The sequence below is a fragment of the Hyla sarda genome, chromosome 8 (genome assembly GCF_029499605.1).
Source record: "Hyla sarda isolate aHylSar1 chromosome 8, aHylSar1.hap1, whole genome shotgun sequence".
Taxonomy (NCBI): Eukaryota; Metazoa; Chordata; class Amphibia; order Anura; family Hylidae; genus Hyla; species Hyla sarda.
This window is the reverse complement of record NC_079196.1, coordinates 87,677,284-87,696,900: the sequence shown is the minus strand read 5'-3', so window position 1 is coordinate 87,696,900 and position 19,617 is coordinate 87,677,284. Positions and strand designations below refer to the sequence as shown.

Sequence of the window (19,617 nt, the reverse complement as noted above, 5' to 3'; positions counted from 1 at the left end):
AACAAACCTTGTGTAGAGCTCCTCAGATCCAATACAAAAAATAAAACTATCAGAAGATCGGCCGATTCCCGTTTTGTTTTTTCTTTCGCCAATTCCCCCATGAATGACACGATTAAACAAGTTATTCGTGATAACTGGTTCCTTATTGAACATGATGTCGACTTGGGACCACTGGCGAGAGAAAAACCCATTGTCACCTTCTGAAAATCTCGCACCATTGGTGATTTCTTAAAGAAAGGAAAACAAGTTCTGCAAGATAAAAATAAAAATTGGTTGAGTCGATGTTCGCCAAAGGGTAATTTTCCCTGCAGAAAGTGCAATTTTTACCACCACAACATTTCAAAGAGAAACTTTGTGTTGGGTGGCACGAACATTTTTCTCAACCAACTTATTACTTGCCAGTCTACTTTTGTTATATATTGTATCATCTGTCCTTGCCAGTTTTTTTATGTTGGTAAAACAAAAAGAAAACTATGCTATCGCATACATGAGCATTTCTATTCTCTTAAAACAAAAAAGGGCTCCCCCCGTTTCGTCTCCCTAATCATGGAGGCAGTATTGAGGGAGTCAAATCTGCTGGTTTGGAACGGGTTGAGTCAGCCCCAGAGGGCGTAGACCTCCATACTCATCTCCTACATCGAGAAACATTATGGATTATTAAATTGGAGGCTATGGGTCCTCTCGGACTGAATGAGAGAAATGACTTCTCTGCGTTCCTGTGAATCTGTATTTGTTACATGTATGTGTTCTCTTGCTCTCCTTTGGTTTTAATCATTTTATTACTGTTTATTACAATGCTTTGTTCACTTTTTTAGTAGCATGCATATGCCACTGTTCACATTAGGTGTTTCTTCTTTCTGTCTATAAAATGATCATTACCTGTGGGAGGACGCACACACCTGGCCGGATGAAGCGTCAGCTGACGCGAAACTAGTTGCCACTCCCCTATGTGCCCCTGCGTCCTGAGAGCGGCTGCTCTCCCTCCCCGCTTGTTTGGGAATTGCCTTTTTCCTATGTTTGCTGCCTCATTTTCCATCATGGATTAAAGTTTCTTTGGTCTGGAGCTCGATTGTGGTGAGTGCGACTCCTTTTCACACTTCTATGTTTTTTGTGATTAACTTTCTGGCACCAGTTGATAAAAAAAAAAAAGTTTTCCACGGTAGTACCCCTTTAAGTCCAGGGTCAACGCATCCATCTACCAGGAGATATTGGAGCACTTCATGCTTCCTTTCCTTTTGAGTTGCATTAATGAAATACAATGGACTTTTGCACGATATTCACATTTTTCGAGTTTCACCTGTATATGAAAAAATTGTCATCTGCGCCTATACTGTGCATTTTACCATGAATACTCTTCTAGGATTATAGAATGGGGCATCTGCTTCTCATGTCAATGCTTTAGCAATTTTTCCTGTTTCCTTTTTTGTATTTGCCCAGTCCTCACTGTAAACATTAATACCATTTCTGAAATCATCAGATGCATAGACCTTAATCCTTCTTCCATGTCAGCCCTCCGAATGGCCAACTTCCAACTGTTTATTCATCCGCGGAATCAATTTCACTGTGCTAACTTTCCAAAGGCATAGGATATTCAGCTTTCGAACCTGCCTTAAAGGGATAGTGCTCTTATCTACCATACAGAATGCTTGCATTGCTTTAACCGGCTTACATTTACTTTCCAAAACTCTAGGTTCTTTTTCTGGGTTCTTCAAATATACATAGTAGGTTGAGATGCATGTAAAAAATAAGAAACTTGTAATAAAATACACATAAAATAGTATATGCAAGTCAAGATATATGGTACCATAGAAAAATAAGGGTATGTTCTCACAGAGCGCACACAGACTCTACACTCAAATTGGTCCCTTACAGAGCTCACAATCTAAATTCACCTATCAGTATGTTTTGGAGTGTGGGAGGAAACCCCAACAAACACGGGGAGAACATACAAACTCATTGCAGACATTGTCCTTGTACAAATAGCCACCGTGCTATTTTATTTTACTATGGCCATAAAAAATATCTTTGCCACACTTAAAATAAAAAATGCTAGTACATTTTACTCTGTCTGAACATAACCTAAAGCAGTAGTCACCAAACTTTGGCTTCCAGATGTTGCAAAACTATAACTCCCAGCATGCCCGGACAGCCAACGGCTGTCCGGGCATGCTGGTAGTTGTAGTTTTGCAACATCAGAAGGTAAATAATTCGAGCATCCCAACGGAAAACTTCTTCTGCTTCAGACAGTTCCTGACATGGACAGAGGTGTCAACAGAGAGCACTGTGATCAGACAGGAAAGAACTACACAACTTACTGTGGAGCATACAGTAGCTGCTAAATACTGGAAAGATTAAGATTTCCAAATAGAGGTAATTTATAAATCTGTTTAACTTTCTGGCACCAGTTGATCTGAAAACGTTTTTATTTTCTCCAGAATACCCCTTTAACCCCTTAACGACGCAGGACGTATATTTACGTCCTGCGCCGGCTCCAGCGATATGAAGCGGGATCGCGCCGCGATCCCGCATCATATCGCGTGGGTCCCGGTGCTAATCAACGGCCGGGACCCGCGGCTAATACCACACATCGCCGATTGTGCGTAAATGTCCGAACTATAAAATATATCATTAATTAAGCCGTACGGTCAATGGCGTACACGCAAAAAAATTCCAAAGTCCAAAAAAGCGTATTTTGGTAACTTTTTATAACATTAAAAAATGAATAAAAAGTGATCAAAAAGTCAGATCAAAACAAAAATCATACCAATAAAAACTTCAGATCACGACGCAAAAAATGAGTCCTCATACCGCCCCGTACGTGGAAAAATAAAAAAGTTATAGGGGTCAGAAGATGACATTTTTAAACGTATAAATTTTCCTGCATGTAGTTATGATTTTTTCCAGAAGTGCGACAAAATCAAACCTATATAAGTAGGGTATCATTTTAACCGTATGGACCTACAGAATAATGATAAGGTGTAATTTTTACCTAAATATGCACTGCGTAGAAACGGAAGCCCCCAAAAGTTACAAAATGGCGTTTTTTTTTCGATTTTGTCGCACAATGATTTTTTTTTCCGTTTCGCCGTGCATTTTTGGGTAAAATGGCTAATGTCACTGCAAAGTAGAATTGGCGACGCAAAAAATAAGCCATAATATGGATTTTTAGGTGGAAAATTGAAAGGGTTATGATTTTTTAAAGGTAAGGAGGAAAAAACGAAAGTGCAAAAACGGAAAAACCCTGAGTCCTTAAGGGGTTAAAGGGGTACTCCAGTGGAAAACATTTTTTTTAAATCATCTGGTGCCAAAAAGTTTAACATATTTGTAAATGACTTTTATTTAAAAATCTTAATCCTTCCAGTCTTATCAGCTGCTGTATGCTTCAGAGTAAGTTGTGTAGTTCTTTCCTGTCTGAACACAGTGCTCTCTGCTGACACCTCTGTCCACGTCAGGAACTGTCCAGAGCAGTAACAAATCCTCTTTTGCTCTAGACAGTAACCTGACATGGACAAAGTGGACAGAGGTGTTAGCAGAAAGCACTGTGGTCAGACAAGAAAGAACTATACAATTTCCTGTGAAACATACAGTAGTCTTGAGCACGCATATTCATAATGCAATTTTTTTCGCGAATATCGGCACTACGCAAATTTCGCAAATATTTTGAATATAATATTATATATTCTTAATGCCGAATATTCCTTTTTTTTGCTTTATTTTTTACACATGCAATTTTTTCAGCGAATTTTCCATGCAAATTTTGCATGGGAAAAAAGTGCATGAACATAGCGAATATGCGAATTCTGTGAACATAGGACGAATTTTCATCAATATATTCACGAAATATCGCAAATTTGAATATTGCCCCTGCTGCTCATCATTACTGATAAGTACTGGAAGGATTTATATAGAAGTAATTTACAAATCTGTTTTAACTTTCTGGCACTAGTTGATTAGAATTTTTTTTTTCCAACGGAGTACCCCTTTAAGGAAAGAATGGAGAATCACTCATCCGTAACCTGTTTAACCCAATTAATTTTTTTCCAGTTTATGACAGGACCACTTTGAATTGTATATGAAATTTCACCAATTCTAAATATGAAAAAAACATTTAATTTTAACATTGTCCAGCTTAATGCTGTAGTTAAAGAAGACATCCCATGCAGCAAAGAAAAAAAAAATACCTAGCCATTCCATAGTATATTCACCTACCACCTCTCTGACATGTTTGTGATTTTTTTTCCGCCCCCCATTCACAGACTATTCAGCTCATAAATTCCAGTTACTTCCTGGTTATGGTGGCTATGCCTGTGATCTCAAAGACTACATTTCCCTGCATGCACTGCTCACATTTCCTGCTCTCAGCTGCCTGAGCAGAGAGCTTGTTACCACCCCTAACTTATGTTAGCCACTCCCACATAACACTGAGCTCCAATCATAGCCCTATACAGCAGGGTGGCCACGAGGAAACAAAATGTAATCTCAGTGCTCAGAGAGAGGGACCCTGGAGTTGAAGCTGCAATTTTACACTGTAAAATCACTCCCTCCCCCTCCTCCTCTCAGTGAAATAGATTTACAGTGGCACAATCACCTCCCCCCTCCTCTGCCCTGCACTCCTCTCTCCCCAGTGCTCAGTGTGACAATTCTACTCTCCCTCCCCTCCATTCTCAGTGTGACAGCCCTACGCTGGCAGCTCCCTCCCCTCCCCCCTCTCCTCCGTTATCAGTGTAAAAACATTAGCAAGGAGAGGGGAGAGAACTATGATCTGAATCAGCCGACATATAGGCAGTGCTGCTCAGCCAATCACTGCAGAACAGAGGGAGGACAGTGTGAATATTCATCAGATGGGAGGGGCTAAGGCCGAGCTCAGGGAGCTCTCTGCAGCACAGGGGTTTTCTGGGTAATTGTCACGTCACGGCCCCTGGATGCTGCTGATAGCCTGAATAGGGGGTCGAAAGTCATGAAAACCTGGAACAGCTGAATTTCCTGTCAGACAGAAGAATGCAGATAAAGCTGGTTTCTAAGCAGCATTGGTAATGGAAGTGATTTACAAACCTATATAACTTTACCTTCTGCACTAAAAGCTGAACAATTGTTTACTGTGAGACTTGTCCTTTAAGCCCAATACTATATTTCTATTTCTAGGACAAATGTTGCTTGGCTCTCAATTGTAAAATAATTTTTAGAAATGTTTTCGGTGGGCAAGGAGGCTGCAATTTGCCACATTAATATGAGGCCAAAAGCAATTTGATACATGTACCTAAACCAAGGCCATTGTTGTAAAACGGTGCTCTTTCAAGGGCAGCCTGGGATGTCCTCATTTTCTGTAAAGTCTATACTTCAATGAAATAACCACTCAACCACATCAGTCAAACATTTCATCATTTTTTTCCAAATCGCAACAGATTTTAATAGGAAACAAAGACAAATTCTCCATATGGTACCATCTTTCCAGCAGTCTTCAAAATATAATTTACTGTACATCAGGTCTGAGTAATTGGTTGCTGCTACATATGCTTTTCCTTATGCATTCAAATCATCCACACAACAGAATTAGTTGTGAAGTTTTTCTGACAGGACGTCTTTTTTTTAAACAGATAAAAATGATCTGGCAACACAGATACATGAGAAGACTAAACATTGAAATTTAACAGTTCTGCCCTGAAATTTCATAGGCTGTAAAATCTACTAGTTCAAGCAGATTCATACAGTGGTGGGAACCATTATTAGACATGAATAAGAGGGACAACTTGTTTGTTATGACTTTACCTTTAGCTTTAACTGTTGTGCAATAAAGTAAAAAAATAAGAAAAAGTTTTTACTTCCTTTAAAGGGGTACTCCGCCCCGGGCATCTTATCCCCTACCCAAAGGATAGGGGATAAAATGTCAGATCGCTGCGGTCCCGCTGCTGGGGACCCCGGGGATCGCTGCGATTTCGCTCTGTGCGTAATGACGGGCGATACAGGGGCCGGAGCAGCGTGATGTCATGGCTCCGCCCCTCATGACATCATGGCCCGTCCCCTTAATGCAAGTCTATGGCAGGGGGCGTGACGACCACCACACCCCCTCCCATAGACTTGTATTGACGGGGGCGGGCCGTGACGTCACGAGGGGCGGAGCCGTGACGTAACAATGCTCTGGCCCCTGTATTTCCCGTCATTACGTGCAGAGCGATCTCGCTCTGCGCAGTAATGATAGCGGGGTGCTGCAGCAGCGATCCCCGGGGTCCCCAGCAGCGGGACCCCGGCGATCTGACATCTTATCCCCTATCCTTTGGATAGGGGATAAGATGTCTAGTGGCGGAGTACCCCTTTAATGTCTTAGTTAAATTGGCACTGCCAAAAAAATTATATATTTTGTACATCTTGGCAAAACATTAACCTTTCTATGTTATTTCTTTTTTATATAAATCATATATATATATATATATATATATATAAAAAAAAAAAAAAAAAGACCATCCAGAACATAATCCTACACAGCTGCACCATCATCTTTATCTCAGCTGAAGCACAGGCTGGGACAAAGTCCAGAAAGTGAGGACTAGTACTCCCCTGTGCTCACACCTGTCCTATCAGACTGCAGCATGGAAATAGAGAGAAGGGGGTTACAAAGTACTGGATGAAGAGACACAACACAGCAGACTCAGGGAGGAAGTGAATGCATGGTGAATGAAGGCGGGTTCAGTGCTTGGGGCAAGCCCCTTTGTGTGCAGTGGCTGTTAGAATGAGTGAGCAGCAGGAAAGAGGGATTTGTGAGCCAAATACAGAAAGTAAACAACAACTTTAGGGAAAGCCCCCAAAGGGGTACCCTAAACTAGAAAACCCCCAAAACAAAATAATAAAATAAAACTTGTAATTGCACTACTAAAACAGATTACACATTTGGTATTGTACACACAATGTGTGTGGGTACCACACTACACTAATTAAAAATACAGGGTCTGTATAGCGCATCTGTATTCAATGTAAGAAAAAAGCCTCTCAATGTGTGTGCCACTTATCAATGTATGACCACTACTGAGGCATTAGATGTGTAGAAATCATAGTGCTGACAAAGACCACTGTTATTTAAAATCAGACAAAAGCCAGAGTCCTGACGGCGTTTTGCTGGTAACCAGCTTCATCAGAGGAGTGGCAGCAAGTGGAGCCCGGAAGTACAGCCTCCCTTTATATAAACTTCCCCGATGTCATCAACTCCCCCCCCCCCCCCCTTCTATTGTCATCCTAGGTCAGTATAGATTAAATAGGTCATGTGAATATTTGACCTACTGACACATATAACTCTTACTTACAGTTAAATACAGTATTTATTGTGGATCTTACATTTATTTATTTTATTTATTTTGGTATTCTTTAGTGCTTATAGTTTGGCTTATTGGTATATACTTACCCACACATATATTATCCTGTATACCTACCTGGCATGTTGGTAATTTATCTGACATGTTGGCATTTCCATAGCTACGGTACATCTTCTATGATACAGTTATATTTTTTCTCCTTGAATATAATTTCACTTTTATATTTATTATCTTGGGTAATATATATATATATATATATATATATATATGTATTCATTTTTGCACTAATTACCAATTTATTGGTCACATATCTTTTGGATTCGTATGTTTGGATGTACAGTGTGCGTTTGATACACCTATAGCATATCATTGAGGTCCTAATAGACCCTACATGAGCATTGGGTACTCATTAAAATATATATATATATATATATATATATATATATATATATATATATATATACATTACCAGCATCTACAATGGCAGTCAATGAATAGAAAGCATTTTACTCTGGCTCTGCATACATGTACAAGTATTACATAGAATATATGAATGAGTACTTACAGTACTGTGAATATATTATGATTGTGACTTTGCCTACCTGATTACAACAGCAGGTTATTCTATACTGCCATTTAAATTCTGGTCCAAGAAATCCCACTAAGTGCAGTAACATGCGCACTTTCACACACCCGCACTGATAAGCCACATCGAGTTTCCGATGTTAAGTTCACTGTCATGCGCATCTTTTTCACACATGCGCGCTGACAGTTTACCTGCATTTCTGCATACATGTCTGTTGCCATGACATGCGCCGTACCCATATTCATTCGGCAGCCCATAGATCATGCGCATCGCATCATGATGACGATCGCGCAATGTTTACATCACATGATGTGCAACTCTGCCTACTATTGGCTGTATACATGGTGCGCATCTGTAGTAGTGGGTATCTTCCTCTCAGTATAGAGCGGAGGGAAAGGGCTTTTGTTGATGACATCGGGGGAGTTTATATAAAGGGAGGCTGTACTTCCGGGCTCCACTTGCCGCCAGTCCTCTGATGACGCTGGGTTACCAGCGAAACGCCGTCAGGACTTTGGCTTGTGTCTGATTTTAAATAGCAGTGGTCTTTGTGAGCACTATGATTTCTACACATCTAATGCCTCAGTAGTGGTCATACATTGATAAGTGGCACACACATTGATAGGCTTTTTTCTTACAGTGAATACAGATGTGGTAGACAGACCCTATATTTTAATTAGTGTAGTATGGTACCCACACACGTTGTGTTCTAGTACAATCACCATATGTCAACAAAACTGCTGGGATTTGAAACAGCTGGAGGGCTACAGTTTGGAGATCAATGTCTATTTTCCTTACAAACAGAGAGCTTTAAAGTCAAATTTCAATGCAAAATTTTCTATTTTTTCATAAAAAATTTTCATTTTTCACCAAGAAATGATGCAAGTATCGATGAAAACTTACCACAAACATAAAGTAGAATATGTCACAAAAAAACTATCTCGGAATCAGAATGAAAAGTAAAAGCATCAAAGAGTTATTAATGCTTAAAGAGCACCTGTCATCAACAAAAACTTTTAATATGTTGTTCATAATCATTACTGAAGATATATTGTAATATATCATCATTAAAAAATATTAATATTTATACCAGTTTTTTCATTTTATACTTTTGGCCACTAGGGGTCACTCTTCTATGCCTGGTCTGCAAGCAGCATCCTATGCTTTTCATAGTAAGTGTGCAGCTTTTAGGACTAATGCTGAAAGGGCTCTGGTCCTTCCACCGGAAGTTCAGTACTGTGAGCTACAAGCCTGCACATGCCTCTCATATAACAGCCAGTCACCTCCCCCTCCCCCTGCTCTGTGTTCTCCCTGCCCCTCACCACACGTTATCTTATACATTGTATTATCTCACTGCACTCCCTGCTCTGTGCCCCCCCCCCCGACATTCATCTTAATCACTGCCTCTGTAATTGCTCCCACCGCCCCTGGTTCTCAGCGTTGACTTTTTATTGCAGAGAGACACAGGAGAGAGAGAGACAGAGGCTGCTGTCCCCTGTACTTAGTCTGTATGCACACTGCAGAGCAGCGTTTCCCAACCAGGGTGCCTCCAGCTGTTGCAAAACTACAACTCCCAGAATGTCTGGACAGCTGTTAGCTGTCTGGGCATGCTGGGAGTTGTAGTTTTGCAACAGCTGGAGGTGCCCTGGTTGGCAAACACTGCTGCAGAGGGAGAGCAGCATACAGGAAGACTGGCAGAAGCAGAGCCCCAGCCAGGCTTCATGTGACATCATACCTGCCGGGACCCGCCTCCTTCCACCCCTCAGAAAGACAGTGCTCCTGAGCTAATGAAGAGGGATAAAAAAAGGTATTTCCACAGCGTTTTAAACCTCAATAAACACAGGGATAGGCATAGTTAGAGAAGGGGACAGATGGGAAGGGGGATCAGGGAAAGTTTAGATGATGACAGGTACTCTTTAAAGTGACAGTGGTCAGATGTGAAAAAAACGCTCTGGTCCTTAAAGGGGTATTCCGGTGGAAAACTTTTTTTTTTTTAAATGAACTGGTGCCAGAAAGTTCAACAGATTTTTTAAATATTAATCCTTTTGGTACTTTTTAGCAGCTGTATGCTACAAAGGAAATTCTTTACTTTTTTAATTTCTTTTTTGTCTTGTCCACAGTGGTCTCTGCTGACACCTCTGTCCGTTTCAGGAACTTTCAGGATAGGTTTGCTATGGGGATTTTCTCCTTCTCTGGTCAGCAGAAAGCACAGTGGACAACACAAAAAACTAATTAAAAAAATAAAGATTTTCCTCTGTAGCATACACCTGCTAAAAAGTACTGAAAGGATTAAGATTTTTTAATGGAAGTAATTTACAAATCTGTTTAACTTTCTGGCATCAGTTCATTAAAAAAAAAGTTTTCCACTGGAGTACCCCTTTAAGGTGAAAATGGGCTTGGTCCTTAAGGGGTTAAAGGAGTATTCCAGGATTTTTTACAACGCTACAGAGGCTGTAAAGTTAATGTTGTTCATAATATAGTGTCTGTACCTGTGTGTGACGGTTTTCTCACAATTCTCATGTGATTTTCACCCCAATATTTATTTTTAACAGCATACAAAATTACTGTTGTCTCAGATTTTTCTCAGGTTGCAATGCGGCCGAGACCTGACTCACTAGTCAGCTGATGACATGGAGCCTGTCTGCTTCAATGGGTCGAGGGATCGCTTGGTGGGAGAGAGATAAATCTACAACTTATGCAACAGCTGTAGGCACCCTGATTGAAAACCACAGGTCTTTTGAGTGGATGCATCTCATTTATGTTTCAATGGGTGGGGTGGCTAATGTGTGGGAGGGAGAAAAATGGAATTATGGGATTTGTAGGCAAACAAGAAAACTCAAAAAGGAAAAACCCATTCAAAAAAGCTAACCACAGTGTTATGGTAATCTCACAACATAGCCCCAAGACAAGCACAGATCCTTCCTAAGCATGTCCATTACTGCCTGCCAGGTACGTACTAAAATCACCTTATGGTGGATAACCCCTTTAAGTAAATAAGTTAAATGGTACTATTAACCCTTTGTGAAATAAAAGAAGCACATAACATGTAGGAATGGTGCAAGTTGTTTTTCCATAACTTTTGATAGATCTTTAAAAAAAAGTAGCTCAGACCACTATGTCAAAATGAAAGCATTGCTGTGGAAAATTATTATTTTTACTGTGATGTGAAAAAATAACAATGGGACAGATTTAATAAACCTGACTAATTCTTGGACCCAAGTGAGGAAAGAGAATAAAGATGGAAAATCAAGGTGTATTTATTCTTCAAGTGTGGAACGCAAGTTTTAACTCTACATTAAAGTGTGTTTTTTTTGAGTAGTAAGAATATTCTAGTGTAGAGCTGAAACACTGCCTGTTCACATTGGGTTAATGAATACACCTTAATGTTCCACAACTCCATCCCTAGACATCTTATCCTCTATCCAAAGGATAGGGGAAAAGATGTCTGATCACGGGGGTCCCACCGCTGGGGATCCCCACAATCTCTCTTGCAGCACCCTGTGTCATCTGCTACACGGAGCGAAATTTGCTCCGAGCCTGATGACGGGCGATACAGGGGCCAGTGTACCGTGCTGTAACAGCCCAGCCCCCTTGTGATTTCATGCCCCGCCCCCTCAATGCAAGTCTATGGGAGTGGGTGTGATGGCCGCCACACCGTTACGTCATGAGGGGGCGGGGCTGTGACATCATAATACTGTATCGCCCGTCATCAGACATTGCCACGTCCGTAATGACGTGTACTATAAAACTATAATGTAAATTATCTCGCAGAGTGAATGCTGTGAAAAAAAAATGCGCAAAATTTACCAATTTTGGTACAAATAGCAGAATAAAAAAGATCAAAAGATAGCACATATCGCAAACATTTTACCAATAAAAAGTACAGCTCATCCGGCAAAAAATAATCTCTCACTCAATGGCATCGGACAAAAAATAAAACAAAGTTACGGCTTTTGGAAAATGAATGACAGAAAAATAATTTTGCTCAGAAAAGGAAAAAGAACATAGAAAGCTATATACAGTGTAATGGGTATCGCCATAATCGTGTTGACCCACAGAATAAATATAACATCACTTTTCCCGCATAGTGTACACCATAAAAAAAATTATAATTTTAAACGGCAGAAATTTTCCAGTTTTTCACAATATTTTCCAGTTTTTCATAAAAAATTCTGCATGTGTCAACAAAAATGCAACACTTATCTATATATATAAAACTCAACGTGTGTGTGTGTGTGTATGTATGTGTGTATGTGTGCATGTTCCAGCATCACGTCCAAACGGCTAAAGATATTAACATGAAACTTGGCACACATGTTACTTATATGTCAACAACAAACATAGGATAGGTGATTTAACCCTTACCCACCCCGATTTGCCAGGGGCGGGGTTTATGTTTAAAGTCCCATACAAATCAATGGGAAAATTATGTTACTGCATAATTTCCAAACGGCTGGAGATATTTCCATAATACTTGGTCACATTTTATTTATATGTCCACTTAAAATATAGGATAGTTAATTTAATACTTAACTACCCCCATTTGTGAGGGTCAGGGCTTTTGTTTAAAGTCCCATGCAAATCAATGGGAAATGTATGTTCCCACATAACTTCCGTACAGCTGGAGATATGTCAATACCTGGTACACATATTACGGGTCGGGATAGGAGGACGTGATAGGAGGTCGCGATAGGAGGTCGCGATAGGAGGACGGGATAGGAGGTCGGGATAGGAGGTCGGGATAGGAGGTCGAGATAGGAAGACGAGATAGGAGGACGGGATAGGAGGACGGGATAGGAGAACGGGAGAGAAGGTCGGCATAGGAGGACGGGATAGGAGGACGGGATAGGAGAACGGGAGAGAAGGTCGGCATAGGAGGACGGGATAGGAGGTCAGGATAGGAGGACGGGATAGGAGGACGGTATAGGAGGTTGGGATAGGAGGTCGGGATAGGAGGACGAGATAGGAGGCCGAGATAGGAGAACAGGATAGGAGGTTGGGATAGGAGGTCTGGATAGGAGGTCAGGATAGAAGGTCAGGATAGGAGGTCGAGATAGGAGGATGGGACAGGAGGATGGGATAGGAGGACTGGATAGGAGGTTGGGATAGGAGGTCGTGGTATGAGGACTGGCTATGAAGACGGGATATGGGGTTGGGATATGACAACAATATATGGGGATGGGGATATGAAGTCAAAAGCTTCCTCCTTTGTTGATTTTCCTCTCCAACAAGGATTAGGAAGGAAAAACCGGGCAACGCCGGGTACTCAGCATGTATAAACTACAATATGTCATAAAAAAAAACAATCTCTGAATTGCTCTGCTTAGAAAAAGCGTTTTAATGTTATTACAATTTAAAGAGACATGTCAAATAAAAAAAAAGAGCTTGGTCATTAAGGTAAAAAGTGGGTCTGTCCTTAAGGGATTAATATTGACTGTTAAATGGAATTGCTGCTTCTAAAAAAAAGTTATTTTTTGTTTTGTTTTGTAGCTTGAGAAGTGCCCGAGTTTCAGAGACACAACTCTTTTTTTTATCTTTATGTGCCAGCACTTTCTGTCTCTCCTTTAAACTAAATAGCTCACTCTTGCTTGTCCACATTCATATAGCTAAGAATCTGTAAACAAATACAAGAAAAGCCATTAACTGCGAGGGCAGGAGAAAAATCTCATTACACCACATGCAATTGAAATATATTTGCTCTGGTCCATTGTTACAATTCAGTGTAAGTGACAGTCAAATTTGTTACCAGGGCAACCACTGTCACAATGGATTCTGCCATTTCCCCAAGCGCAAGTAGGGCTGTCAAAAAATAAACAGGAGCCATTAGCCCCCTACACTGCTTACATGGTTATCATGGCGTGACGTTTAATGAACCTCTCAAAAGTTTAACCTTCTTGCCGCACACACACACACACGAAAAAAGTGTCTCCGTATTGATAATACAAAGGAACAGACGTAACAGAAGTTCCTACCTTAAAAGTCTCTCATTTCAAAAATGTTCCATTGATTTGTGCCGATATTCACATTCTGATCATGTGAGTACAAAATATTGAGTTCAGTGCTTTTTTTATCTTCTCAAAACTTTGAAAACTGGAATTTCCCCAGGGTTCGAGGCAACTATATTAGACAGCGCATACAGGCAAGTGAAGCAGGAGGTAGCAGACACAATGACTCAGAGAGGGGTTGTGCAATGCGGTCTGTGAATGGTAGACTGCACTGTGCGGAATGTGCAAAGTAGCAGGTGGATACCTGGGGGATATTGTGTTTAAATTAATCTTGGAAGCCACAATGATGCACCGCATCTGCACTGCTATTATAACTACTTATATATTCTACTTTTAGTGCATGTGAGGTCTTAAATGTCTGACTGATCTTTCAAACATAATAGATACAGTATATGGCGAATATTAAGCTAACTAAGATGCCTGGTGTTTAGATCACACATTATAGGGAAGGGTCACATCATGATTTGCAGATACAGTGGTCCCTCAACATACGATGGTAATCCGTTCCAAATGGACCATCGTTTGTTGAAACCATCGTATGTTGAGGGATCCGTGCAATGTAAAGTATAGGACAGTGGTCTACAACCTGTGGACCTTCAGATGTTGCAAAACTACAGCACCCAGCATCTGGAGGTATACTCACGTGTCCCCGCCGCTTCGGACCGTCACCGCTGCCCTGAATTTTGCCCTCCATTGCTGTCGCCGTGTCCCAGTGGTGTCCCCGACGCTCCGGCAAGGCCTCTGCTTCCCCGGCATCCTCGCTCTCCGTCGCCGCCATCACGTCGCTACGCACGCCGCTCCTATTGGATGACGGGAAGGCGTGCGCAGCGACATGATGACGACGATGGAGAGCGCCAACAATGCAGGGGATCCCGAAGAGGACAAACCAGAGCCACGAGGACAGGTAAGTGATCGTCAGCGGACCACATGGGCCACCGTAAACGGCTATCCGGCGGCAGCTGAACCAGTCTGCGCTGCCGGATAGCCGTTTATGCGATGGGCTCGACATACAAAAGCCTTGTATGTTGATGCTGCCTTCAACATGCGATGGCCTCTGAGATGCCATCGTGTTGAAATGATTGTATGTCGGGGCCATCGTAGGTCAGGGGGTCACTGTGCATCAAAATGAGATGCTGTGGCTGACTGTGGTCTAGGGCTGCTTGGTCATCCTTATGCACCTTATATAAAGAGAACCAATGTAATCTGATGCTGAACTGGTACCACACACTCTCTCTCTCTCTCATTCATTAATGAAACCTAGTCTGTCCAGACATTTGCTGGAAGTGCAGCTCAACTCCGGGTTTCTTATTCCACATTCGGAATGGCTAATACTGTTCTCTACTGGTCCCTGATTTCTGAGTTTATGGGCAACACCCCGTCTTATGCATTCCCTACAGCTATTGCTTAGTGCTCCTGTTAAGGGGCATAGTAAATGTGGTTTGAAGCTGATTCTCTGTATATTGACTGCAGACAAATGCCTCACTGCCCACCATTGGAAATGAGTTCATCCCCCACTTAATCTTGTTTCCAGTATCAAGGGTGTATGGAATATGAAGTACCTTACCCAGTGCCTTCTACCTCACCTCCATGCCCACATTTTACTCTGTTTGGAGCCCATTTGATGATTGCTGGTGTTTCCTGCCTAACTGTCCTCCCTTACTGTCCCTTATCTCTCCGGTTGGACTATTCATCCCTTCTCTTTTCACCCATCTCTTCATTTCCCCTTTTTTCTTTCTTTGCTCTTCTTTTATTGTTCTCCATTTAGCCTACATTCCAATGAAGATATGTTGCTACATTTGCATGTTAATTATCTACTTCACAGTGGAGTCTCCCATACCGGGAGTGTTGAGCATTCAACATTTGCTTTAGTGATGCTCCATTACCGTTACCTCCACTTATTACTGTTTATTACTGGATAGGATCTATGTATGCTCTTAGACCTTGTTTGTTAGACTTGTGTCTCACTTTGTTTATTTGCTTCGCCAACTTTCTTATCAAGGTCAGTTTGTTGCCATGTTTTGTTATTTGGTCTTTATCAAATAAACAGTTTAAGGTGTATTCACATGTGCAGTATCCTACGCATATTTGATCTGCAGGATTTAAAGTTGGGTTCAGTTATTGAAATCTGCAGCATCAAATCCTGCACATCAAATATGCACTGTATGTGTGAATACACCCTAAAAAATGGGATGCCGTATTATGGGATGTGCAGGCCCATATTGATTGAATTTGTCAAAGTGTTGTCAGCTAGTGACTATGTTTGGATAATTTACATGCGTGTCTGGACTCAGATTCAGAACTGCAGAAAGCCATGCTATAGGGGTGGAATCTAAACATCTATATATTCGGACCATTAAAATCATTGGGGCACATTTATGTTGGCATTCCATGTTGACAGTTTGCCAATACATAATGTACTGTATATGATACTGCCACTACAGGTACATGGTACTGTAAAAACTGTAGGCCCTGTCAGGTTGAGTCCCTCAGTGACTTGGGGGCTCCCCTGCAGGGACTCCCATTGTTCTCTTGTTAATTTATTAAATGTTGTATGTGTATCTTTAAGAGCATAGACAGGATCCTAAATGATAGATCGTATACAGGGCCTGTGGAGGACTCAAGGACCTGTGTGAGTAATCCTGTCACATGTTATGTTATGCAGTTATATGATTTGTTACATGTACTCCCAGAGAGCACCAGCTTTAACCTATGACCCACAGCTTGACCAATGGGCTTTAGGCCAGTCCCCCACTTTATAAAGGGGTGGCGATCTTTAATTAGCTCTCTTAGCTACCAGCTCTCTTAGCTTTACCACCTGCTGCTGAGAACAAGTCTTTGCTGAAGCAGCTACCAGAGGTCTTAGAGACAAGTGTTCAGCATCTGGAGTACCACAACGCTACAACTCTCCAGTAAGTCTACAAGTCTATGTCTGCTGTCACTGAAGTTAGTCAAGTCCTGCACATAGTACCAGTCAAGTCTTAATTAAAAGTCAAAGTCAAATGTATTACAAGTATTGGTCCAGCAAGCTGCGAGGTTCTCTGGGTACTGGTCACCTCTCTGGGAATTCTGGCCATAGCTGTGAAGATAATTACATCTGTCTTCTATTCAGTAAATAGTCCGTTTACCCTCAACTGGTTGTGGACTCTATTCATTACTAGCCCGTGGGATAGCAGAGAATCTGGGCGTGTGGTGTTCCGGAACCTGAAAACCACATTGGCGTCACGAACACATAGATGTTAAAGGGGTACTATGCCCCTAGACATCTCATCGATGTGAGATCGCCGGGGTCCCGCTGCTGGGGATCCCCGGGATTACAGCTGCGGCACTGCGCTATCATTACAGCACAGAGCGAGTTTACTCTGCACGTAATGACGGGTAATACAGGGGCCGGAGCATTGTTACGTTACCGCTCCGCCCCTCGTGACATCACGACCCGCCCCTTTCAATACAAGTCTATGGGAGGGGGCGTGGCAGTTGGCAAGCCCCCTGCCATAGACTTGCATTAAGGGGACGGGCTGTGATATCACGAGGGGCGGAGCCATGACATAACGCTGCTCCGTCCCCTGTATCGCCCCTCATTACGCACAAAGAGAACTTGCTCTGTGCTGTAATGATAGCGGGGTGCCACAGCGGGGATCCCGGGGCTCCCCAGCAGCGGGACCGTGGCGATCTGACATCTTATCCCTATCCTTTGGATAGGGGATAAGATGTCTAGGGGCGGAGTACCCCTTTAATACCATCCGACCCCCGGGGTTAATAACATTTGATCCCAACACTCATAACCGCAATACCCGTGGCCCTGCCACTCACCACAGTGACACACCACAATACGTAGTGGAAAATCATAGGTAAACCCAACCATAATCTATTATGTAGTTAAGTATGTTGCCAAATTCTTATGATAGCACGATTGCATATTGGCTCAGTGACTGGCATTGCTTTCTTCCAGTATTCCTGGATTCATATATATGGGACCCAGGATAATGGGACCCAGGGAATTTTCATAGTCTGTAAATAGTTAAAAGAAGTATCCATGTGTATACTAGCATATGCAATTCAAAAAATGTTGGACTAACAGAATTTTGTAGAGACAAGCTTTCGGGATTCCTCCCTTTATCAAGTCCAAAGCAAATCTAAGCTCACAAGCAGAAGACGCAGGTTACATCTCACAAATATGCAGGGGTTAAGACAATATATATGTGAGATGTAACCTGTGTCTTCTGCTTGTGAGCTTAGATTTGATTTGGACTTGATAAAGGGAGGAATCCCAAAAGCTTGTCTCTACAAAATTCTGTTAGTCCAATAAAAAAGGTATTACAAGATACTGCAACATTTTTTGATTTGCATCTGCATCACTGGACTAATGTGGCTACTCAAATTTACTATACTAGCATAGAGAGACAAAAAAAATCGGTGTCCTGCACTCACTGCTAGGTATGGGACCCACGCAAGTCCAGGAGCCAGGTTTGCCGGTGACTCCGGTTAGGAGCTTCAGGTCCCGTACCTAGCCGTGAGTGTAGGCTAACAATTTTTTGTCTCTCTATGATAGTTTACTGATTACCATGCCTGGTTTTCCTAGCACCTCCGGACCCTATAGTAGGACGTATCCCCTAGATTGCTTGTCCAAATTATTTTTTCAGCTATTGTGATCAGAATTTTTGCAATGGTGCCACCTTTCTCCTTCAGGGACATGGCCATCATGCCCCCTCCCATAGACATGAATGGAGGGGGCGTGGCATGACATCACGTCCCCAGTCCTGGAAACCCCGAGGTTTCCGAAACTGGAGACGCAGCTCCCACATAAAAATGCGGGTGCTGCAGGAAGATCGCGGGGGGGTCCCAGCAGCAGGACCCCGGTGATCATACATCTTATCCCCTATAAAATGTTTTTGCCCGGAATACCCCTTTAATTTCTCCACTGATCACACAGAAGATGACAATCCAGACCTTATGAAATGGGAGGACATAAAGTGTATTCTTCAGGACATTGTTATTTCACATGGCTCCTGACTGAAAAAGAACTCACCATAAAGCCTAATAACCATTTAATTGAGTACACTGCCTGGAAATAACCAACAAGAGATTTCATGTAACATTGACAAAAATCATTCAGGAAGAAATTTAATGAGTGGTATTATGAAAATGCTGATAAATGTGGTTGGTGGCCATCTAGAGCCTCAAGACTAGAGGGGGGGGGGGGGGATTTAGCAAAAGCGGTGCAATTGCCCATAGCAACCAATCAGATCACTTCTTTATTTTTAACAAGGCCTCTGAAAAATAAAAAAAAGGATCTGATTGGTCACTGTGGACAACTGGCTAACTTTTAATCTGCACATGTTTTGATAAATCTCCCCTTAGATTGTTCCTACATCACATCCCCAATATTCCTCCTAAGAGCAAATTTTACTGATATTACTGGGGCATTCCATGACTAGAATGTTGATCTACTGTATATCATAGCAGAAATAAGTATTCTGACCTCACTTAGACTGAACTGAAAGCCAAGTTTCTTTGTTATATTTCCAATGAAATACATAAATGCAATAAAGTAACATTGATTCATGCTAACTAACACAAGCTAGAGGGCCCTGCTGTGGAGAAAGACCAATTTTGTCAGCATATACTGTGGAGGCTAGCGTTCTGTCACTGTGGCAATGCGGAGTCCTGATGCCTGTGGGTCCGGAGGTGCTGGGAACCAAGAAACCCGAAGTCACTCAATAGCATATAT

General features: G+C 41.9%; 1 protein-coding gene across 4 annotated transcripts in view; it reads right to left on the bottom strand.

The window, feature by feature from the left end:
- ERBB4 (erb-b2 receptor tyrosine kinase 4) overlaps positions 1 to 19,617 on the bottom strand; it is a 1,050,606-nt gene that overhangs the window by 384,951 nt on the left and 646,038 nt on the right. Inside the window, exon 1 of one of the 4 annotated variants that reach the window (XM_056534267.1) lies at positions 7,904 to 8,051. The exons of the other annotated variants lie outside the window; for them this stretch is intronic. The gene's annotated coding sequence lies outside the window, so the exon portion shown is untranslated. Of the gene's footprint in view, positions 1 to 7,903; positions 8,052 to 19,617 lie in introns of those variants that run through there. 4 annotated transcript variants of the gene reach the window in all.